Genomic DNA, 7,184 nt, shown 5'->3' on the forward strand with positions numbered 1-7,184 from the left:
GTTGTGTAAGCCATCCGGCCTAAGGTACTTTGTTGTGGCCATCCAAGCTAATTGAAGACATTGGCCAAAAGACTCATGAAAACAATTCATGGCGCTCCACCTTGATTGTGTCACTCTCTCCAACTCATAGCCTTTCCGTGTAGTTCTGCATAGTTCCACCGAACGTGTTTTCCGCAAGGTTTGCTAACAATTTATATTTAGCTGAATTTCCAGAAAGAGGAAACGATTCCCCCAAACTAGACTGGTAGCTTTAGTGCTTTTTATTGTTTGGTTATAATACCTCAAATACATTTTCTGGTATGTCAGTGTTTTGAATTAATTTACTGCTTGATTGTTTGGGTCCTAGTCCCCTTGACTAAGTTTGCTTCAGATTTCACTGTAAATAATCTAGGGGCGCCTGGGTGGCGCAGTCGGTTGAGCGTCCGACTTCAGCCAGGTCACGATCTCGCGGTCCGTGAGTTCGAGCCCCGCGTCGGGCTCTGGGCTGATGGCTCGGAGCCTGGAGCCTGTTTCCGATTCTGTGTCTCCCTCTCTCTCTGCCCCTCCCCCGTTCATGCTCTGTCTCTCTCTGTCCCAAAAATAAATAAACGTTGAAAAAAAAAAAATTAAAAAAAAAAAAAGATTTCACTGTAAATAATCTCAAGGCTAAGTGACCTACGTCCTGCGTGGACCAATTCTTTTTATTATTTATTTCATGCCTCGGGGAAGCTTATTTCAAAGAGCACGTGGTTAGAAGGCCACAGTCCCCGCTTCTCCCCCACACAGCACGGTAAAACACAGGACACGAGAGTAGGTGCGGGATACTGTACTTGAGTGGGGAGCAGAAAGGAACCACGGGACCCTTCTCTGCTCACTTAACAGAAGCCGTCTCAGGTGTTCCCTTTTCCTTTTCCTTTTCCCTTTGCCGCAGTCTCCTACCTCCGTGAACTTGTGCTAATCGGTAGAGCTGGCTTTGAAGAGCTGCTGATCGTTGAGGGTGAAGCCTTTCCCTCATCCAGCGTGCGTCTCTTCCTCTGGGGGCTTGCCCCGCCCCCGCTCCTACTCCACCTGTCCATACTGTCCTGCGGGTCAGGGCCAGCGCCCAGCTTTGACTCTGGCCCCGCTGGCCAGAAGGCCTGGCTTGACTCGCCTGGGGCTCCCTTGAAAACAAAAGCCCAGGACTTATTCTAGGCTAGGAACACTGTTTCCCCCCTCCCACACTAGAGTTTTGTCAAAGCGTTACATTATTCCAGAGTTAATACGTAGGATTTGCGAAGCTAAACCCCAGTTGTGACTTGGCCACTTCCATCTTAGACGACATCGAAAGAGCGGCATTAGAGAAAAATACTTCCACCAGAGCTTGTTTGAAAGAGAACAGTTAGCCTCTTGGATGGAATTAGGTGTCCACGTTCCGGGAATTCTGGTTATTTGTGCCGCAGCTGAGAAAAGGTATATTACTGAGTTTGGTTTGTAATTAAAATGGTCTCGTGGGCCTACCCCCCACCTCCCCACCCTCAGGGCACAGGATATTCGCTAAGACTGGCACTTCCTCTGTTGATGTTCCCTTTGGGAAACAAAAGATAGAAATGGTGACTAAGGTCTTTCCAGATAATATCCCACACCAAAGTATTGACAGAAAAGGTTTGTATAACATGACGTGATAACGTAATGTGATGTATGAATATTATTACCCAAGGGTTATATTATACCCAGCCGATAAGTTATATTCGTATGGTTATGTGTATATTTGTAAAAGTGCGTAGCCTTTCAGTCGTTGACTTTATAAATACTTAACCGAGTGTCTGTCTGGTATGTAAAAAACTGTGCAGGGCATTGTGAGAAGTACAGAGGTTTACACAAGATGGGTTTTTTTTGTTGTTGTTTTCTAGCCTTCAAGAAAGTTCAGTGCAGAGTGGGAGTAGCATCACTGAAGTGACGACCGCAACGTAGTTAGGAGTTGTCAGGATTTAAACTAGAGAGTGTGGATGAGGTTTTGACTCTGAAGGTTACTGTACCTTCTGAGAGCTGTGCATCGGGCAGGTTCTCGGGAAGCCCCTGGGGGGTTTGTTGCTTGCCCAGTTGGGCTGCGATTAGCATCCTTCTAGTTTGGAGGAGACGTTATCCAGGAAGCCATCTAGTCCGTGGGGGAGGTGGCATCTCCTGAGTCTTGCTGCCACAGAAAACTTTGAATGGGTGGAAAAAGGAGTTTGTGAGCATTCTTGCTATGTCACAATGTTGGACATGTGACTTAAGAGAAGCATGTGACAGGTCAGTGTGATTGGACCATTTGATTACCAAGTCCAGACTCTAGAGTGACTCAGTGGCCAATGCTGCTTTTTTAAACGGTTAACTGAAACATTGGTATGACAGAAGATCTATGAATAAAAGACCTAAAATCCTTTTAAACGTACTATTTATTGGGACATCCTGAAGGACTTGTTCCCGTATCATCTCCCATCTTGCACTTGTTGATAATTGTTCGACATTCATTCGGCATTTACTGGAAGCTTCCAGATGGTGGACAGCGTGCAAGGTGTCTGAGATGGCAGAAGGAAAATACAGAGGAACAGGCTGTATCTCCTCACTCGGTAATAACAACAGCTAACATTGAATGCTCATTTAGTGTTTACCACGTGTCAGACTTGTTTGGAGAGATATATTTCTCTTCCCTTAATCCTTATAACAGCCGTATGAATCAGTGCTATTACTGTCCCCACTATACGGTGGATGACACTGGCAAACAGAGAGATTGAGTAACTTGCCAGGTAATAGCCTTGCAAGGAATTTATGGTCTGAGTATACATTGTTGAGTACCTCCCTTTTTAGGGTAAGGCAGCGATGAATGGGGTATAGGGAAGCAAAAGGTGACTCGGGTTGAGTGTTTGCTGTAAACTGACACCCAGAGTATCTGACTCAAGAAATTCTTCAGTCTGTGATCCGAAGAGAATTATGGAATGGTAGGAAATAATTAAGCACAGCAAAATGCTGGAAATATTTACCAGCAGTGGCAATCCAGTTTAATTTTATGTCCAGTACCACAGCCCTACATCTTCCTTTCAATATACATTATCAGGGTTAATGTATGTAGTCAATCCAATAACATTGTTTTCTCCCCTCTCTCTGCTTTGGGAGGGGTACCTGTATGAAGGCTGCTTCACTCTGGAGGTTTGGACCTGTGTGGGCATGTCTGGGCATCTGCTGGGAGAGGACTTGCAGAATACTGGGGACCTTAGCGAGAGAATTCCTGAAAGTGGAAGACTGTAGAAATGGTAATAAGGCCTCAGCTGTTATAAGAGAGGGGTGACTTCAGTACTTGTGGTAAAGAGGCAGGATAGGTAGGGTCAAGTGGTAAGAAATACAGGAGATATATTTGTGTAGATCACTTAACAGTAGTATGTAATCAGTAAATACTCATTATTATTTGTATTATAGTACTCACCCCAGGCTGTCCCTACAAAAACACATATGCAGAGACCTAAGAGACAAAGTGTGAAGATGCCAGAGGTCTTCATCAGACCGTATAGATGTCCTTTAATGAACTTATAGATTGCTAAATGTTACCAACAAATGTTAATAATGATAAGTGGTGGTAGATAATATCATTATTGCTCTTATCTCCATTTTTTGTTGTCATTAATTTTATATTGTGGTCAGTTGGAAAACAGGATTTAATTTTGAAAATATTCAAATATTTAAGGAGGTTTTTCTTTTTTTTATCAGTTTTTATTTTATTTTAAATTTTATTTTTTATTTTTTAAAATTTACATCCAAATTAGCATATCGTGCAGCAATGATTTCAGGAGTAGATTCCTTAGTGCCCCTTACCCATTTAGCCCATTCCCCCTCCCATAACCCCTCCAGTAACCCTCAGTTTGTTCTCCATATTTATGAGTCTCTTCTGTTTTGTCCCCCTCCCTGCTTTTATATTATTTTTGTTTCCCTTCCCTTATGTTCATCTGTCTTGTCTCTTAAAGTCCTTATAGCAGTGAAGTCATATGATTTTTGTCTTTCTCTGACTGACTCATTTCGCTTAGCATATTACCCTCCAGTTCCATCCACGTAGTTGCATTAAGTAGATTTTTCTAAGCAGAAAGAGGAACGACATTCACGCAAATAGGCAAGGAACTTAATTGTCATTGGTGGGCATTATGGATTTTGCATTCTTACAGAAGCAAACTCATGAACTGTGATTTTATTATCACAGAAATTAATTTCTTGCTAAGAGTCACTTTCTGCTTTTCTCAGCATTTGATATATGCAAGATCATTATTTCCTGTATCCACCCTAAATAGCTTACTTCTTTCCAGGCAAGTAGAGATTTCAGAAAAGACGATGGGGAAATTCTTTTCCTTCTGATTGGTTCTTTGGCCCTTTTCATACCCCTCCCCCACTCCCTGCAGGGGGTGGTCATTAAAATGCCTCAGACAACTGTGGAGCCTTCAGGATGGTAACTGCGATATGATCATGTTACACACCCATTCAAAGTTCTCTGCTCCAGGGTCAAGGTTTGGATGATGGCACACAGCCTGTGGATCTCCTGCCTCCTGGACTGGTTTCTCTGTTGTGAGAAGGATAGGAAATGAGAGAGAGATGAACCCACTGTAAGTCTGAGGATGACATTTAACTACAGTCTGGTAAATTTTGAGATATTCCCATGTTGATAAATTAATCTAGTCCTTCTAACCTGGTATGTAACACTCTGTTGCATGAAAATATCACATTTTACTTGAATATATTGATGGACGTTTAGGTTCTGACTTTTTGCTCTTTCAGATACTTGTGCGCACATCCCTATGTATGTGTTTGTATGACATATACGAACGTTCCTGTAGGATGGGGGTCTTTAAACTTACTTGCTAGCTTACCCCGCAACTTGGAAAAACTTTGCCTCCTTATACATTTAGAATTGGAATTAAACTTTTTACCGGGACTTCAACATTAGACATTTCTGAATGTTGTCAACAAATGTTAGTAATAAAAACTGGTGGTAGATAATATCATTATTGCTCTTATTCCTGGTTTTTGTTGTCACTAACTTTATATTGTGGTCAGTTGGAAAATCGGATTTAATTTTGAAACTATTCATGTATTTAAGTAGATTTTTCTAAACAGAAGGAGACGACATAACTTTCAGTAGTTGCAAAGGAATTAATTTCCTTGTAATGTAAACATTAGCATTTAGAAGTAGAATTCTTCAGTGTATCCAATTGAGTGTAAATACTCCAGTTGAGTGATTTGATACTCACTATTATCCATCAAATGTTAACAGTATGAACAAGGTCTCTTACAGTGGGAAATTTTACATCACTTCTTTTTCCTTCTGCGCTTGAATTTTCTTTCTACTGCTAAAAATCTACAGATTTTTATCTGAATGTATTACACATTATATGTGAATGTTTTTTATTGGTCACTTAACATATTTCCCTACGACACAATGTATATATAAATTTTAAATTAAATTACATTAACTTTCCTTGACCATAATACTCCTAATGGTTAAGGGTTTTTCTGAATCATCATTATTTTTACTTCATAATTGACCAGTGAAGTGCTTTGATTTTATTTTATTTAATTTTTTTAAATTTACATCCAAATTAGTTAGCATAGAGTGCAACAATGATTTCAGGAATAGATTCCTTAATGCCTCTTACCCATTTAGCCCATCCTCCCTCCCACAATCCCTCTAGTAACCCTCTCTTCTCCATATTTAAGAGTCTCTTATGTTTTGTCCCCCTCCCTACAATAAAGTGCTTTTAAAGGTTAATAATTATTAAACATAAGTTAACAGAGCTTTAAAAATTGATTTTTTCCTTCTTCTGATAATTAATTAACCAACTAACTAATTAATTAATTGATGTATTTATTTTTCTGAGGCCAAAGTTTACCATTTCATCTCCTGAGAAGATTCTAAATATGCCTATTTGTGCAATGCTCTTATTTACATTTGTTTATTTATGTATGTATTTATTTAGTTAGTTAGTTAGTTTCAAGTGTTTATTTAACTTCTAGTTAGTTATATTGGTTTCCGGAGTAGAATATTGTGCAATATTGGTTTCAGGAGTAGAGCCCAGTGATTCATCACTTACATATGACACCCACTGCTCATCACAAGTGCCCTCCTTAATGCCACTCACCCATCTGGCCCATCCCCCACTAAGAAATTCATTTGTAGATCATGAATGAATTTTACTTATTTCTAGAAGGAGACAGGGTCAGCATCAGTTTATCCCCAGGTTTTGCTTTTCATATTGTAAACACTGAGGAATATTGTTCACATAAATAAGTAGATGGCCATTGGAATAAATTGTGTAGGTGCCGTTGCTCATTTATTTGAAAGCTTTCCAAATTATATGCCACACATCGCTTAGTGGTCTTATTTTTAACGATTTATCAGTGAACACTTTGCACGGTCCTCTGTCAGTTCACTACGAAACAGGTAATGTTAGGCTAACATTCAAAAGTGTTTGTGTTTGTTAGTCGGTAAGCTCATTCAGCTTCTCAACATTAATATCATTGTTTCAGGTTATCTCTAGCTCCTTTCAGGTTTTTGCCTTTGGGGCAATATATCGTTTAGCATTCACATGGAGACAGGTATCCCTTTCTGTTTTAAAGTGGAGAAAGGGCCTCTGTGAAGGGGAGGTAGGGACTAGGAACCACGGGGGCCACCTAACTACACTGGTTCTCAGGTAGTTCAGTTGTAGGCGGAGCGTACATGGAAGATAAAGGTCTGGAATTACCCGCTGAAAACTGGCTGCGGGCCTCCGTTCTCTAGTTTGAAGCTCCTACTCTGAGGTTGATACCCAGCACTGGAGTTGCTATCTCTTAAGCTGTGTGGCCGGTTCGTTGAACCCACGTCGCTGAGGACATGGCTCTGCCTCCCAAGGATTCAGGAGAAGTCCCCTCTGAAGGTCCCCGTATGTGAGTCAAAGGAGTTTTCTAACTTTAGGAAAATCCCATGGTCATTGGATTCAAACAGCTGGTGGCCGACGAGTGGTACGCACCAGAGTTCGATGAGACTCTTCATCCGTTTCTATGATTTGCTTTGTGACACCCTATTTTTATTCATAACTTACTTTCTTTAAAAAAATTTTTTTTTCAACGTTTATTTATTTTTGGGACAGAGCGAGACAGAGCATGAACGGGGGAGGGGCAGAGAGAGAGGGGGACACAGAATCGGAAACAGGCTCCAGGCTCCGAGCCATCAG

The 7,184-nt window shown here is 40.8% G+C and overlaps 1 protein-coding gene and 1 long non-coding RNA gene across 2 annotated transcripts in view; one reads left to right on the forward strand and one right to left on the reverse strand.

Annotated features, from left to right (window-relative positions):
• Positions 1-2,094, reverse strand: part of ATAD1 (ATPase family AAA domain containing 1) — a 79,617-nt gene extending 77,523 nt beyond the window's left edge. Inside the window, exon 1 of the mRNA XM_040454239.1 lies at positions 1,995-2,094. The gene's annotated coding sequence lies outside the window, so the exon portion shown is untranslated. The remainder of the gene's footprint in view (positions 1-1,994) is intronic.
• On the forward strand, positions 1,030-3,562 carry LOC121016569 (uncharacterized). Its single transcript, XR_005784361.1, has 2 exons — positions 1,030-2,567; positions 3,112-3,562. It is a non-coding gene; the product is annotated as an uncharacterized LOC121016569 (long non-coding RNA).
• The last annotated feature ends 3,622 nt before the right edge of the window (positions 3,563-7,184 follow it).

Source organism: Herpailurus yagouaroundi, unplaced genomic scaffold (assembly GCF_014898765.1).
Source record: "Herpailurus yagouaroundi ecotype Mexico unplaced genomic scaffold, PumYag 211, whole genome shotgun sequence".
Taxonomy (NCBI): domain Eukaryota; kingdom Metazoa; phylum Chordata; class Mammalia; order Carnivora; family Felidae; genus Herpailurus; species Herpailurus yagouaroundi.